General features: G+C 43.5%; 2 long non-coding RNA genes across 2 annotated transcripts; one reads left to right on the top strand and one right to left on the bottom strand.

The window, feature by feature from the left end:
* The first annotated feature begins 1,529 nt into the window (after nucleotides 1-1,529).
* On the top strand, nucleotides 1,530-14,449 carry LOC104148183 (uncharacterized). The gene is made up of 7 exons (XR_011143741.1): nucleotides 1,530-2,241; nucleotides 2,449-2,609; nucleotides 2,702-2,940; nucleotides 3,048-3,113; nucleotides 11,191-11,349; nucleotides 11,943-12,258; nucleotides 13,860-14,449. It is a non-coding gene; the product is annotated as an uncharacterized lncRNA (long non-coding RNA).
* On the bottom strand, nucleotides 4,292-7,679 carry LOC104148182 (uncharacterized). The gene is made up of 3 exons (XR_695053.2): nucleotides 7,537-7,679; nucleotides 5,403-6,110; nucleotides 4,292-4,628 (listed from the first exon to the last, which is right to left on the bottom strand). It is a non-coding gene; the product is annotated as an uncharacterized lncRNA (long non-coding RNA).
* Nucleotides 14,450-14,722: the final 273 nt, after the last annotated feature.

Raw genomic sequence — 14,722 nt, 5'->3', positions numbered from 1 at the left:
CATGGTGTAATTGTTGGGCCGAGCTGATGGAGGCGAGAAAGGGCGACCTGTTCATGCTCATGGCTGTTCTTGCATAACCTCTCTCCCTCTCTAGCAGCTCTCCGCAGAGCTGGCGAGCACTCTCCTTTGCAGCTGAGATGCCTTCCTACCTCTCCCGTCGTTTGCTCCCATGGTTGCTCTTTATCCTCCTCTTTGTTTCCCAGCCTTAACCTCCCAGGAGACCTAGACAGTAGGAAGAGAATGCACCTGGAAAGATATAATATTGTATCCTATTCAGAGCAACTTGTTAAAAGCCTCGAGCTGCCCCTCTACGGGTTGCTTTCCCGGAGTAGCATGCCTTTGCTCTGTCAGGGTTTGCGGAGGATTGGCGCTTGCCGGAGTGTGAGTTTTCAGACTTACAGAGTGCTGACTTGGCTTAACCTGCATATCCCACTGTAGCAGAAATGCCTGCAATGTGTTTTTTGGCTTTGCTGCACTGCATGCTCTGAGTTCATCTCTTCCCCCCTTCCGTTTTCCATTGTAGGAACAACAATCTGCTGGTGAAGGCGGAGTGGGACTGGCCCTCTATTGTGGGGCCAAAACAAACCCTCTGCTAGTGTTTTCCATCCTTCACAAGGTAAAACACCAGCGCTAAGAGCAGTCGACCCCCTAGTGGGAGTCTGTTGTCTGGAAATCCAGTGACTGACTTCATGGGGCAAAACTGCGCCTTGACTGATACTGCTGAGAAATGAATTTGTGCCCTTTGGAGCTGCAGGATCAAAGCGCTTGGACTGGGGAGTGGGGCAGCTGACCCTCGGAGGGCTGTACGGACTCCTCCTCCCTCCACCGCCACTGCAAATTTACAGCCTGGTGCATTAGAGCAAATAGCCTGGTCACTGATATGCTGGACTTCAAACTGCAGCATTACAGCAGTTGCTTCATAAGCAATTTAATTGCCTTTTCCAAGCAGATAAAAACCTGAGAAGGTGCAGGACTGGCCTCAGAAAACTTCTGGGAGCTGTCCTGAGGAGCTGGCAAAACAGATTTGGCCCATTTTTTGTCCCATTTTTCTTTACAAGACAGCCAAGCTTCCAATCTGAGAAAGTCCTCTCCTAATGCTCTTTGTGCACAATCTGTAACACATTCAGACCTGGCCAGGCATGAAGTGGTTAGAAAAATAACTTCTGCTCCAAACCAGAACCTGGAGCTTGTATCCTATGTCTTTGTTCAATTTTTTTTTTTAACCCCCTAAGGTAACTGAACTTGACCCAATCACTAAACCCTTAAAGGTTCACTTGCCTTTCTTTTTAAGGGCTATTTCTCCTACTTCAACCATTAGAGCAAATCCATGAATATTTGAATTACAAATTTGGGCGTACGGTTTGGCTAACATTGATAGAAGCGGGGCCACCTTTCTGAGAACAGAACTGGACCCCTGTTGTGGCCCTATCATTCAGATCTCCTTAATCCTAGAGTCATAGATTAAATTGAAAATTTGAGAAAGCTGCCCAGTGAAATGGATTTGTAATGCCAGCTTTCAAGAGTAAAACTTTAATGCCTTTGGCAGTCCTTGGCCATATACCTTATACTAGGAGTAGGTATTTTGGAAAAGTGACAAAAGCACAGCTAAAATAGAAATGCTTCATTATCACACACTCTCTTGCTTTCCTGCTTTACAGATAAGACCTGAGGAAAAAAATGTTTGTTCTTTGTCTTGCTCAAAAGAAACATTTGCTGAGACGATTGATGCAATACTGTTGCTTGTTTAAAATATCAGCTTTACTGTGAATTCCCTCCTGAAATATTAAAACCCCCAAAACACAGAAGAAAATAAAACGTTAGAGACAAGAAGATACCCAAAATGATGAGACTTTTAAAGAACTGGTTAACACTCAGAGAGATGCTAGTTGGGTGCTAATTCTTATCAGTTTGTAGAAGGCGGTGGATGATTTTCTAGTGCAAGGAAATGAATATTTCTGGTAGCTGGGAAGTGGAGGAGTTTTGCATCTCTTGCTGAGAGAAATCCAGCATTTTCCTGAGATTACAGAGTTTCTCCACAGCTGGGTGCGATCTGCCTTCTTCCACTGCAAATTTTTGAGTCCTTGCTGGGGCTAATCTGCTTGGTCACGTTAGGAGCAGAGGACAGCAGCGGTGATGGACTTCAAAGACCTGAACAGCACCATGAAAGGAAAGGGGACGGGGTGCTTGCCCGGGGACAGGATGAAAGGACAAGAGAATTACTGAGCATCAGCCAGGGCAAAGGTTTGTGTTACTGTCTAGAGGGAGAACGATGACATTCTGCTGGTGAGGTCCATAGGAATGAATAATTCTTAGAATACAATTTAGAATTTTCTCCCATGCTTTCAGTTCAGAAAGTCTGGCAAATATTATTCAGAACTGTTTCAAATGTTCATTTGCAAATGCTGGCTGATGCTGTATAGATAACTTGTCCTGTTGAACTGTTCCTAGGAGGCTGCTGAGAGGACGTGGTCCTGGCTCCTGAGATAATGAAGCTTTTTAGGAGGTGGCTTTGGATTTTGGCTTGGATTTGAATCCAAGCCACTTTGGCTTGGATTTCATGTCATTTACAGTGGACTGTTACCTACTGAGCTTTTCAGCTTCTTAAAAGAGTAAGTCTATTTTTGAAGTCATGTTTCTGGTACTGATATTCACCTTATGCCTGCTATATTTTCTAAGTCCTTCAAATTTCCTTACTTCACAGAAAACACCTTTCCTGCAATATTAACCCTGCAAAAGTACCAAAAAAGCATCCATGCTGGTGAAGTAATGCAAAGGAATTTAATTATCTGCCAAACATTGTTGAAAGCCCTTACCCAGGTTTAATATTTTGTGAAGTCTGAGGGAGAACAAATATCACTGTGAAAACTCTGATTTTGCTACTGAATAGGTGGTTTGCTTTGAAGAGCTCCTACTAATGTGGAAAGCAGCAGCGACATACAGGTACTGGCACTAGAAGTTTTCTTTGTGTGTTTACAGTTATAAGACCCAACTTTACATCAGCTTTGTAGCTTAAGGCTTTATGCTTCTGTTTATTTTTTTTCTTTTAGTCCCGTATTTGCAGATGTCCAGTCACCTACAGATGGGGAACAATCAGTTCAGAATAGTAAGTGATAGTAAGTACTGTGCTGCGAATTCAAATTTAAACGCTATTCTGAAACTCCAACACCTTTTTCCGTTTCCAAAATGGAAAGTGGCAAACTGTTAGTTTGAACTTCTAATCATATTTCTTACGTTTTGCTTACATCTCCAGCTATTTTTCGTTGGAAGACTTCTGAAAATATTTTGTAACAATGCAATAGTTCTGGTAATAAGTCAGAACTATTGAGAAAAATTGTCTCAACGATTATCCTTTCCTCCCAGACCTTCTCTTAGAAGCACTGTTAGAGATTTTTAATAGCATCCTACTCACAGTAATGCCAAAGAGAGTTTTATTGTTGACTTCAAGGGGAACAACATTCAACCCCTTAATTCTTGCATTTGCAGGGAGGAATAATTCAGTTGGAGGGATCTTGGACTGAACCTTAACTGTTGCAAATAAACCTAGTTCCATTTAACCTGAATTTAGCTGATTCCAGTTTGCCCCAGTTTAGGGTCTCATCCTCTGCTTGCAAAACCCCTAAGAATCTCTGCTCAGGTGCCATTGTGCTGCAATGAAAAAAATACAACTGATTATAGGGAAATTGCTGCACTCTGCTGCGGGCAATGCACAGCCTGAAACGCAATAGCCATGGCCCTGACACAATGCCGACGGGAAACCAGGAGCTGTCAGAAAGGTCAGAATTGCAATAATGTGTCTGTGCATTTCAAGCACTTGTTTCCTTTTCGTACCCCTTTGGAGCACACGAATCCTCTCAACAGACTTTTCTGGACAAAAAAGGTAATAAGTAAATACATGAGCAAAGTTTCAAAGTCAGAAATCTGTGTCAGAACCTTATGAAAACATGAAGACTGTTCTGGCCCATTGAGCTCTCTCAAGCAGCTCTCCTTTCTCCTCTGGAAAGTTTGTACCTCTCCTTTTTCTAAAATAATTTGCTGAAGTCCTTCCCGTCATCTGTACCTGCCAGTTCTGCTCATGGATGGTGCTTAAAAGGAAGTACTATCTGATGCCATAACCATGATACTATCTTGTAGAGCAGATTGCCAATCTTTTTTTCCACTTACGGACCCCTGCAACATTACCAGTGGAAATGAGGATTCCTGTACAAATATAAGCCTATTGAGAATGGGCTTGATCTTCACCTCAGCCTTTGCAGACATATTGGATGTACACCTACAGCTCCCTTCAGCTTGAAATGTTTATTTATCTTTATTTGTTTATCTTTGCCTATAAAGAAATGTCCACTTTCCTTCAGTGAACAGAACAAAGTCACAACCATGAATAAACACATAACAGAAATAAAATATCCCAAAACCCAGCATCTGCAGCCAGTCATTCCAGACTTTTACTTTTAGATATGCCTTTTCTACAGCTTCTTTGTTTGGGCTGTTTGCCCAGATTCAGTCTTCAGATTAAGCTGGGATTCTCCGCTGTGTTGTGGTCTAACCTTGTAACTCTGCCACGTTGCACATGAGAAGGTAACATCAAATCCCAGCAGAAGCTGCAAAGGTGCAACTCATTTGACGGAGCGCTGAGGGAGAGAGTTAAATGGCTGGGTTTTAGACATAGCATAAATAATGACCATGTACATATTTTAATACCATGCATTTAAAAGTCGGGGTAAGCAGAGGTTAGAAAAGTGAGCATTACTCTCCATTTGAAATATCTTAGAGTTGAGCTGTTACCATAAAACTGAAAAAATCTGGAATCCTGTGATGGTATGGAGTAGTGACTCTGCTGGACTAATTCTGCCTGGAAGTTCATGGGCCTCACTGTCACTGGTGGGATATTTATTCTGTATAATGATGTGTGAGTGAGGGAGGGAAACGTCTCACTTCCATCCCTTATTTACATTCAATTTTGCTTACTTCAGGACTGATAGTGATTGCACAGCAGCAGCCAGGGAAACGGGCACATATCTCAAGTAACATGTGGATGATTTTAAGCATTGTTAAGATCCAACCAGGCAATGGGTCAGTGTCACAGAACTTCCCCATAAATCTTCAAATGGTCAGTAGGAATTAAAATGTGCATTTTTTCCAACAACTTGTAGCGCTGCTTGTATAGCACCGAGCATGGGTATAATTATGCTCCAAGGGAAAAGTCCCATCCACAAAAGGAGCATTAGTAAACCAAGAGAGCCAAGGGGTATGGGGAAAGCTAGTATCTTTTATTTGACAAACGAATCTCATTTGGAGGTGGGGAGAGAACAAGTTTACAAGCCCTTTGTCAGGTTTGTGATAGCAAAGTGGTTTTCTGTTGCAGCTCTCCAGTTCAGCATTGATCATATCTGATCCTTCCTTACCTTCTGAGGTAAGATCAGTGCCAGAAGTTGCGTATCTCTCTTAGTGGGCCTTTCTGCTGCAAATGCAATAGCTCTTTTCTTCCATTAAATTCTTCAAGAATGAGGAATTTTCCACAGCTGCTGGATTTATGAACTGGGCAGAGCAAGTGCACACACTGTAGAGCCTAAAAATGAAGCTAACTTTAAAATTGGTTTGTTCCTTAACGAATTGGCCATGTGCATTCCCAGCAGTATTGCTGGGGAGAAAGTGTCCAGTGTACTCTGGATAAGTGTAATCTGCATTACTAATTAAGGTTATTTGCATGTCCACTTATCTGACATGTGCAAGGAGCAAATAAGGCAATGAGAATCCAGCAATCCGCGAAGAAACCTTTGTTTTGAAATTCCCTCTTTTCTCGCTTCCTCATTTAAACGTCGAGAGCCTGTAGCACAAAAGGTGCCTTGACAATAGTATCCGCTGCTGCAGAAGCTTGTGGCACTTTCAATTGTTCTGATTTGCTCTCCGTCTCCAGACCCTTCTCCGGGGATTTGCTCACTCGGACACCAACTGTTGTTTGATCAGAATAGGCTCCAAGCACTTCCAAATCCTATTAAGTGGAGTGTGGGGTAGTTCAGCACCTTGCAGGACTGGGTCCCCTGTGGGCGACTTGGTGCTCATTCAGTTTCATGATACTTTCATCGTGGAGACCTCCACAGTTGGTTGAGAGTCTGAGTTGAAACACAGCCATATTCAAAAATAGAGCTTTCTAAATTACTCGCTTGTGAGATTTTGAGTCTTTGGTATCTCTTGTTTTTCTCTTGGAAGGGGGGGGCTGGTGTTTGGAACTTTTAAAACAGCTTATAACTTCAGCTTTTTTTCTGCTCGCCTGACACGTGTTTTGCAAATATCCTCTGCCTTCACCTGGCCTGAACCTCGCTTAGTAGCAGAGTTTCTTTCACCCCCCTACCCCCACCCCTGCCACCCTTTTTGCTTGGTGCTGTGTACACTGACTTTGGCCCCAGTGTTTGCTAGCAAGGTAGCATGTTCTTGGTGAAGCCCCAGGCTGCATAAGAAAGCTGTCCGGTATGACCCACTGGTTAGGGGAATCCCACTTTGATTTGGGAACTGCTCAGGAACAGGGAGAAAATTTGGAGTGGAAACCGAATGCCCAAAGGATGGGTTATCAAGGGAAGTGTCCCACATCCCTGGGGGGCAGGGCTCCTCTGGGAGTTTGCCAGAAGATGCTGTACTAGGCAAAAATTTAGTTTCATTGGAAAACAGTTCCCAATGGCATCTTTGGATCTTTTGATTTTTTAAAGTGTCACCATACAGTGACATTATAACAGTGTTTTAATGACACATTTCATGGTGTTGCCTAGGGAAACTGAGGCTGAGTTTTCATTTTTTCTATACCAGTATAAAATTGGAGACAAATTTTACTGTTTCTTTTCAGGCTGACATTCCCAGAGCTGATAGAAAGCAAGCCTTGAAGGTGCATTGGCAGAGGAGTATTTGGACACACGACAACCTCCCTAGGCATCCCTAAAGGACTAATCTGTTAGATTTAGAGGACAGCTCATTTTTTAGGTTGTTTTTTTGATCTTGAGACTTCTGCTGCTGCTGTCAGTAAAGGCACAACCGGCAGCATTAGATCACAGTTTCAGCCCACAGAGCTTCTCTCTTATGACAAATTTTTCTAAAAACCCACTATTCAGTCCTTCTCAAGTACACAATCTCACACGGTGTATCCCCAGTGCTCAGAAGTGGTAGTAGGCTTCTCTATATCATAGATTGCTTTTAAAAAGCAGAAGAATTTAAAGCTTTGTGGAGCTTTTCGGGGGATCCTTCTCTTTGCTGAACTTTCAGCAGTCCCTTCTTTCTATTTTTTCAAGATTTCTCCAATGTTCTCATACTGAGATTTTCATACTCTTTCTTGCTTTTAGAAGCCAATGATTAAAAAAAAAAACCATAATATCATAAGACTTGCAATATATAACCGTAAGACTTGGCAACGCTTCACTTTCTTTCAAATTTAGCCTCTCCTTACGCAGGTTTCCTCAGATCTCTGTTTCACTTGAGGAAGTTGCTTTCAGTGTTGTTTTTGCTGAGCATAATATTAAAAAAAAAGGGCCATGAATGGGAAACAGTCCTTACCTCAGTCTACCCAATGAGTCAGTCACAGTTGGATGGAGGTGCTTGCTCTTGTGACCAGATGGAGAGAGACTAGAATGAGAACGTGGCCTGAGAGCTCTCGTCTGCAAAGGGGCAGGAAACATAACTGGAGGAAAGCATTCAGAGCAGAAGTAAATACTCTGTGAAGGGAATGATCTTTGTCCTGTTCAGGCTGTTTTGTTTATTCATTGTTGTATTGCTCTGCCTATCTTTCCTTTCTGTGGTAAAGGCCTTTGCACCCAGGTGTCCCATGCACATTTCAGATCATGTCCTCCGTAGTTTCTGCTACCTCTTGACATTGGCTCTACAGTTCTCAGAAAGAGCTGGTGTACAAGATCAATCCATTTCAAACATTTCTCACTTTCCACCTCTTTCCCTCTATTGAAATTCAGCTGGGTCTCACCACTCGTTTGATTTATAGGCCAGAAGACAAGGACACAGTTGGGGGCTGCAGTATGCAACAGGTATGAGAAGGGAGGTGCCTTTAGCTGTTATGTCACCGAAATTAGATCTCTTTGAGCCATGATAGAAATCCCCAAGAGTGCGTACAAAGAAGAAGGGCAGAGGTAAAACTTATTTTTTTACTAGCCACAGAGGAATAAATATGTTATGGGTGCACAGACACACCACAGATAATCCCAGACTGTGATAGGCAGCTTTTATTTTAAATGTAATCTTCAAATAACAGTATATAACATAAGAATTTCCTCCTTCCCTCAGTCTTGCACAGGTCCAAACCAAGGTCAAAGACAACCCATCTGTGACCCATGGGCTAGGAAGATCAGACCCAAGTGAGTCTCACTGTGTGAGAATGGTGACAACTGACCTACCTCACTCATCAGAGGTTGTGAAAATGAATGCATGGGGGCAAAGCGCTTTGAGATCTTCAGACTGGGAGAGGTCAGGAGAGCATCACCATCTCATTCAGGAGCTCCAACACCAAGGGGAAAAATAAATCACACAAAGCTTAAATAGGAAACCACAGCTGCTGTCAGATTAAATCTGCTACATGTGCATTCCACTGCCTCACTGAACAGTGTTTTATTTCACACCTCAAAATGTGAGCCCCTGTGCCATGGACTTGTTCCTTTTTCCCTATTCCCTCTAGATGACTTAACAAGCTGAAAGTGCAGCTGGAAATTAATGCTTCCTGTCTTTTTAAATAATGTGACATTGAAATCCCAGTATTTAATGTGTTGGCATTTAACATGCCACAATATTTCAGTTACTTTGCACTGGTTGGGGTGCAGAAGTGTTATTACAGCTGTTCTGAAATTCTGACAAAGAGGTGCATTTCTTTCTTTTTTTCTTTTTTTTTTCCCCTCCACTATGTCCCACCATAATTGCTTTTTGCTGCATCTCTGAACCGTAACCATGGCGATCCGCCACATTCATCAGAGGACCCTCTTGTTGTTTTGCTTGTGTGAAAGTAAGGGGGGGAAAAAAGGAAAAGAAGAAACAGAGAGCATAAAATATTTGCAGAACTTTCCAAAAAGGCAGCTTTTTCCTCTATTTATTTTTATTTTTTTCCTATTCCTAATAACAGAAGCTGCATTGGAGAAGTGGCTTGGCCAAGAACACCAAGGACTTGTTCATAGCCTAAAAAAGTGAGAGGAGGAGTCTGGGTTTGGAGGTGTTGCTTTTTGTGGAAAAAAGAGTTATATAACTGGAGCTCTCAAGCCGTTCCCCCTTGAAAGGAGGAATTGTTATGTGCAGAAGGGGCAGCAAAGGTTGACCCTTTTCCATTTTTGTCTAATGACAGACTGGTCCTTGTTTGGAGAACGAGTTGGTGCGGCACATCGTTACCATATTAAAGTTGTGCCATTTCTGAGTGGGAAGGGAGAAACTGCCTTGCTTTGAACATAGATTTGGAGCTGCCCTTTTCCAGGCCTGCTCGGTCGGATGTCTACTGTTCACTGCCACAGCTGGTGTGGAAAGGGAGATGTCCAAACTGCTGGCTGCAGTGTGGCAGGCGAGACATGAAGGGGAGAGGGAACCTTCTTGCTCTGAGGTGTCTTTCAAGTCCAGCACCTTTCTGCTCTGCTCTTTCCTTACTTCTCTAATTAGCTGGGAACCTGTCACGGTGAGAGATTTGGGTGCTTCCTCTTTACTCAGTTGTTCGTGTCCTTGAGCTACTTAGAAGTGGGCCTGGGAAAGTTGTCCACTGTTTAGTGAAGTGTCCGTTGGCAGGCTTTGTTCAGCCTGAGGTAGCCAATTTCAATCTGTCAGCCACTGATAGAGGATTTTCCAGGACGCAAGAAAGGAGAATTCGGCAGCGGTTCTTAAAGGCTATTTGGGATCCTGTAGCATGGACCATGGGCATTGCATGATTTACGCTGCGCAGCCTGTAAGGTGAGATAGCTGGTGACCAGGGTCTGATGTGCTATAAAGCCTGGCAGTTCTTCCCTGAGGAACTCTAGGAATCCCTCGACATGCGTTCATGCGGTGTGATTTAGTGGTAGAAGAGACTGCTCCTCCTGTTTTTATAAAGGTCTGGCCAACTAGGTGATATGGTTTCACTACACCTCAGTATAACAAGTGGGAACAGAGAGATGAAGTAGCTGATGCTCTGGACTCCACATCAGAACTCGCCAGGCAATCTGGAGAGATTCCCCAGACATCTTTGCTGTGGCAATCGCCTGTGACAATACCTGATTGTCTTGTAAAGCTGTAGCTCTTGGCAGAAACCCTCACCTGAATGAATAATAAAGAGGACTAAGGCTGTGAGATGCAAGGAGACTATGCTTTGCTGTGTTTTTTACAGCTTCCAGCATGGAGTCCTGCTGTTTGGGCCTTCAGTACAGCTACAGCCAGGTGCTGAAGCAATTTACCCCAAAGTCTGGTTTGAAACTGCTTTGCTCAGAGCCTTCTTCTGCTGCTGCTCCACAACAGCTGAGAAAACTCATCAGCAGTGACTGTTGGAGCTGTGGGAGTTAGAGGGGCTTCTGTCCTTGGTCGTTCGCTCTTCCCCCAGCCAGCTGCACATCATCCCTCACTCTGCCGCACTGGTGGCACTGCGTGAGCAAAGCCCCCTTGCAGGCCTCCAAGGCTAGTTCACAGGTTAGCATCGTGGCTCACACCTAGCCTGTGCTGGTGGTTTCAGGCAGTGTGCTGGACCACGGGCTGTGCGGGCTGGGGGTGGTGGGGGGACTCATCCCCTCCTACTAGCCCCAGTGGGAGAGTAGAAACCCCACCAGGAGGTTCCTCAGGCAAAGCTGCTTCCTGAAGTGCCTCAGCGTGGGCATTTGCTGGCAAGGCAGAGCCACCAGAGCATTGCTCAGTGACCTGAGAAGTATTTGGTTGGAAAATGTCCGGTTCTGTTCTCATCTGGAAGCCATGTGATCCGTCCCCAAAGATACAGCATAGCAGAGGCCCTGGGGCCCTCCCATGGATGAGAATGGATACAATGGGTTTGGTAGAGCAAAGTAGGTTGTCTGCAAGTCAAAAAGTCTGAGACCCCCATTTCTAGGTGGGATTGTCAGTACAGAATAACATAGCAAAGAGTACTCGAGGCTAAATGTTGTCCGTGATTATTTTTAACACTGTTTTTACTGTTATGATATGGTCTTATAACTGTCTTGTTGATGTTTATTTTTCCATTTGTGATAAGGGTCATATGTCATGTCTCCATTGCAGCAGGTGCTGTACAAACATGGACTGTCCATCCCCCAAACCGTTCACAAAGTCTTTTGCTTCGAATGGGTACTGAAGTCATTAAAGCATACAAGCCCTTTGACAAGAGTTTCTTTAGAGGATGTAGGACTACTTATTTCTCATCCAGAAAGCAATGAAGAGGTAAGAACCTCCTTGTTGGAAACAAAGCAGGACGTTAAAAGCCCAATAATATTTCAAAATGTTTTCCATAATTAAAACTCTCAGCTATTCATAATAATTAGCAACAGCTGAACATTGAATGATATGGATATTTAGTATAGTGAAGCCTATTAGAATTTGGGTGTTTTTCTTGGCTTGTGCTCCCCTTTCCTGTATGTGGGAAACGTTCTTCCTCCACGCTCCCTGAAAACCTGAAACCTAGATGGGAATTGCCTTTAGCTGCAATCTCAAAACATCTTTTCAGACCTTCAGCCATACCGTATAACTTCCCAAATACTTAAATTCTCTGCTAAACCCGAAAGAACTGTCTTTATGCAGAAGAGTGTTGTATACGCTGTTTGTAACGTGCAACCAGAAGACAAAGGTAGATCCTCGTTTATGAATAAGACCTGCATTAAAGTCTATTCCAAACATATTTGATTAGACATTCACTAAGTACATGTGTACAAATTTGGAAACCTATTCATGAAAAATTTTATATCAAGCTACTCATGCTAAATAAGCTGAAAAAAGAAAACAGGAATTTTCGCTAAGGAAATGTCTTCTCTTTTCAGCAAGGAAAGCAACACAGTGGAGGGAACTATGTAAAGTCGCACTGGACAAACCCAGCCTGTGAGGCCACAGGAGCTCTGGGAGTGCAATATCATTTCATCACAAGCTGAGGACCATGCTCTCGGCTGGGTTCTGGAGCTGATTGCCAGACAGAGGATGATACAACCCTGAGACGCTAATTACAACTGAGCTTTTCCAGACTTTACAGTCCCCTGTGGATGAAAAATGATAAAAAAGATTCTCCAGGGATGCCTGCCTGGTATTAGGAAGGTGTCCTTTCCATATTGCCAGTCTCCTAATGACTTGCTCCAGTGTGAGGTGGGTTCTGAGCCACAAATGGTATTTTTCGCTGTGTATTTTGTTTGTTATGGCTGAACATAAACAGGGCTCTGTGGGGCTGTTCGGTGGAGCTGCCATAGAAGAAGGAAGCTCTTTGAGGTTTCCTCAGAGTAATATTGCAGTGCTTTGTGTGATGAGTACCAGAGCCCATACTGCCAGGCAGAGCAAATGGAACTCAGAGCTGAAAATAAAGTATTTTTAATTAAAATCCACATCTGCAAGCCGCTCTCTGGAAGCCAGAGTTTGGCTGCTAAATTATGCTGACATGCTGGGATCACCAGTGTCAGAGACGGTAATCCCAGAGTGGCAGCCAGCAGATCTTGCTGGTTAATATTTAAAAAGCTGCTGGCGCCGGATGGAAACCATTTTGTGAAATGCTCCATCAAGGCTGATTGTTTCTGCTTATGACTAGTGTCGCACGTGGGTAGCTTAGCTGTCATTTCTGTGTACTGGGTCAGGTCTTTGCATCCAGCCTGGATGCAGCCCGGAGGATGGGTTCCAAGCTGGCTTTAAGCTGTTTCAATACGACGGTCATTGAGTCTGGTGTCATGCCAGGAACGTGCCGTGAGCTCAAATTAGGCCACCCCCAGACTTCTAAATTGCTCTGACTGCTCTTTCAGTAGCTTTGGATAATATTTCTAGACCACTGTCTTTTCTCCGAGGATGCTGTGGGGCTGGAAACACGCAACAAGAGAGGGTTTAGCGCCTCTTCTTTTCTGCTGTAGCAGAGTAACTCAACGCATTTCATACAACCCTTCCTAGTGCAGCTCTATAAGCAGGGAGCAGCTGAGATGGAGTTAATCGTGTCCCCCTGCACTGTTCCGTGTACGTTATGGGCCGTGAGAGAAAGGGTTTGGAGCCTTTCAGTAATGATTTCAGATCCAGGGCTGTAGTGTGGCGCACTTATACCTAGTTAATATGTCTCAGGTCTCATCATCATTTAGCAAACCCCTACTCTCTTTACTGCTTCTTTGTTTTTTTTACCCAAATTGATCTAATAGTATGCCTTTCATTAAAAACAAAGAGCAATAAAACTTGCATCCGAACATCTTTTAAGAGCAAAAGAATAATCTCAAGAGGTAGATTAAGAAAGGGGTGCCAAAAATGTGACAGAAAGGCTTTTTGGGAAAGAAAGGTCAGAGTTCCTACATTCTAGATTTAGTGTTTAAGTTGATATCCACTTATGGAGAGAAATAGGGGTGCTTGGAGACGACTGAGAATTCACAGCCGTCAAACATGAAGATCTCCGTAAGACAAAAGCTTGTCACCCTCGTGTATCTTCCCAATCAGTTGGGAAACAAGTCTTAATCAGTTGAGACAGTCTGAGCAAATAGGGTTATCTTGCAGCCCTCTCTAAAAGTGGCCGGATTAATACTTAATTCTCTTCAACAAGAAGCAAAGTCTGGAGCAGCCAGCCTGCCTCGGAGAAGCGCTGCTGTCAGCGCTGCGGAGCAGGCGATGAAATGCGAGCGGTCAGGTTCACTTTTGTTTAAAATCAATTTCATTTGCTCTAATGCAACCTCGTTGTGTTTGCGTTTTTGGTAACGGTTGGGAATAATTAATTCTCCTTCATTTAACAGATCCCTCGCTCTCTCAAGACTTGAAAGAAGCCCCCTAAATTAAGGGTAAAAAATGACTTTGACAACAAATTAACTCGAGATTTAAAACCAGTCGTCAGTGGCCCTTTAAGCCAGATCCCTTTTCCATTTATAGCACAGGCACCTGAAAGAGGAGGCTGCTGTTCCTAGGCGAGCGGGGAGGCAGACGGAGTTGTGCGTGGGAGGACAGAACAGGAGACCGCTCCCGTTACTCGGGCCACTCCTCCGGTTAAATTAAGAAGTATTGTTGGAAAGTACTTGGCAGGAAAAAAAAAAGTTAATCTCCTAAGCATAGCCTAATGATGGGGCTGAGCTAACAATAATAATAATAATAAAAACTTTATTGCAAATGTTGGCTGATTTCTTCACTGTTCAGCTTGATTCTGGGGAAACGGGAGATAGCATTTTGTCAGTCTGTTTCCAAACTGGATAAATCATCCGATCTACAAGCCGTAACAAATCCTTCTTCTGTTCCAGCTCTTTCTGAAGTTATTTTTCTTCAGAGAGGGAGAATTGCAGCCCCAAACTTGGTTCAGAAGGGTGCAGGATATTTAAGCCTTCAAAGGTCGTTCAGACACAAACTAAGATAGACCATCTAGGAAGCATGTGGGGATTGAGTTCAAAATGAAATCTAAGTAGCACAAATACCCAGAAGAATTTTCTTTCCATTTTCCATTTTACCCCATCACTCATACATTGTCCTATCGAGTTATCTAAAGAAATAAAGCATGTTTATGTTATCTAGGTATATTCAACAAACTCTAACCTGCTCCCAAGAGGCCATCCATCAGTTGCAACCTCCATTTAAACTGGGACCTGTAAGAATATCCATGTACCTTTCTGCA

The sequence above is a fragment of the Struthio camelus genome, chromosome 12 (genome assembly GCF_040807025.1).
Source record: "Struthio camelus isolate bStrCam1 chromosome 12, bStrCam1.hap1, whole genome shotgun sequence".
NCBI classification, from domain to species: domain Eukaryota; kingdom Metazoa; phylum Chordata; class Aves; order Struthioniformes; family Struthionidae; genus Struthio; species Struthio camelus.
The sequence above is the reverse complement of the archived record's forward strand: the minus strand, read 5'-3'. Positions and strand labels throughout refer to the sequence as shown.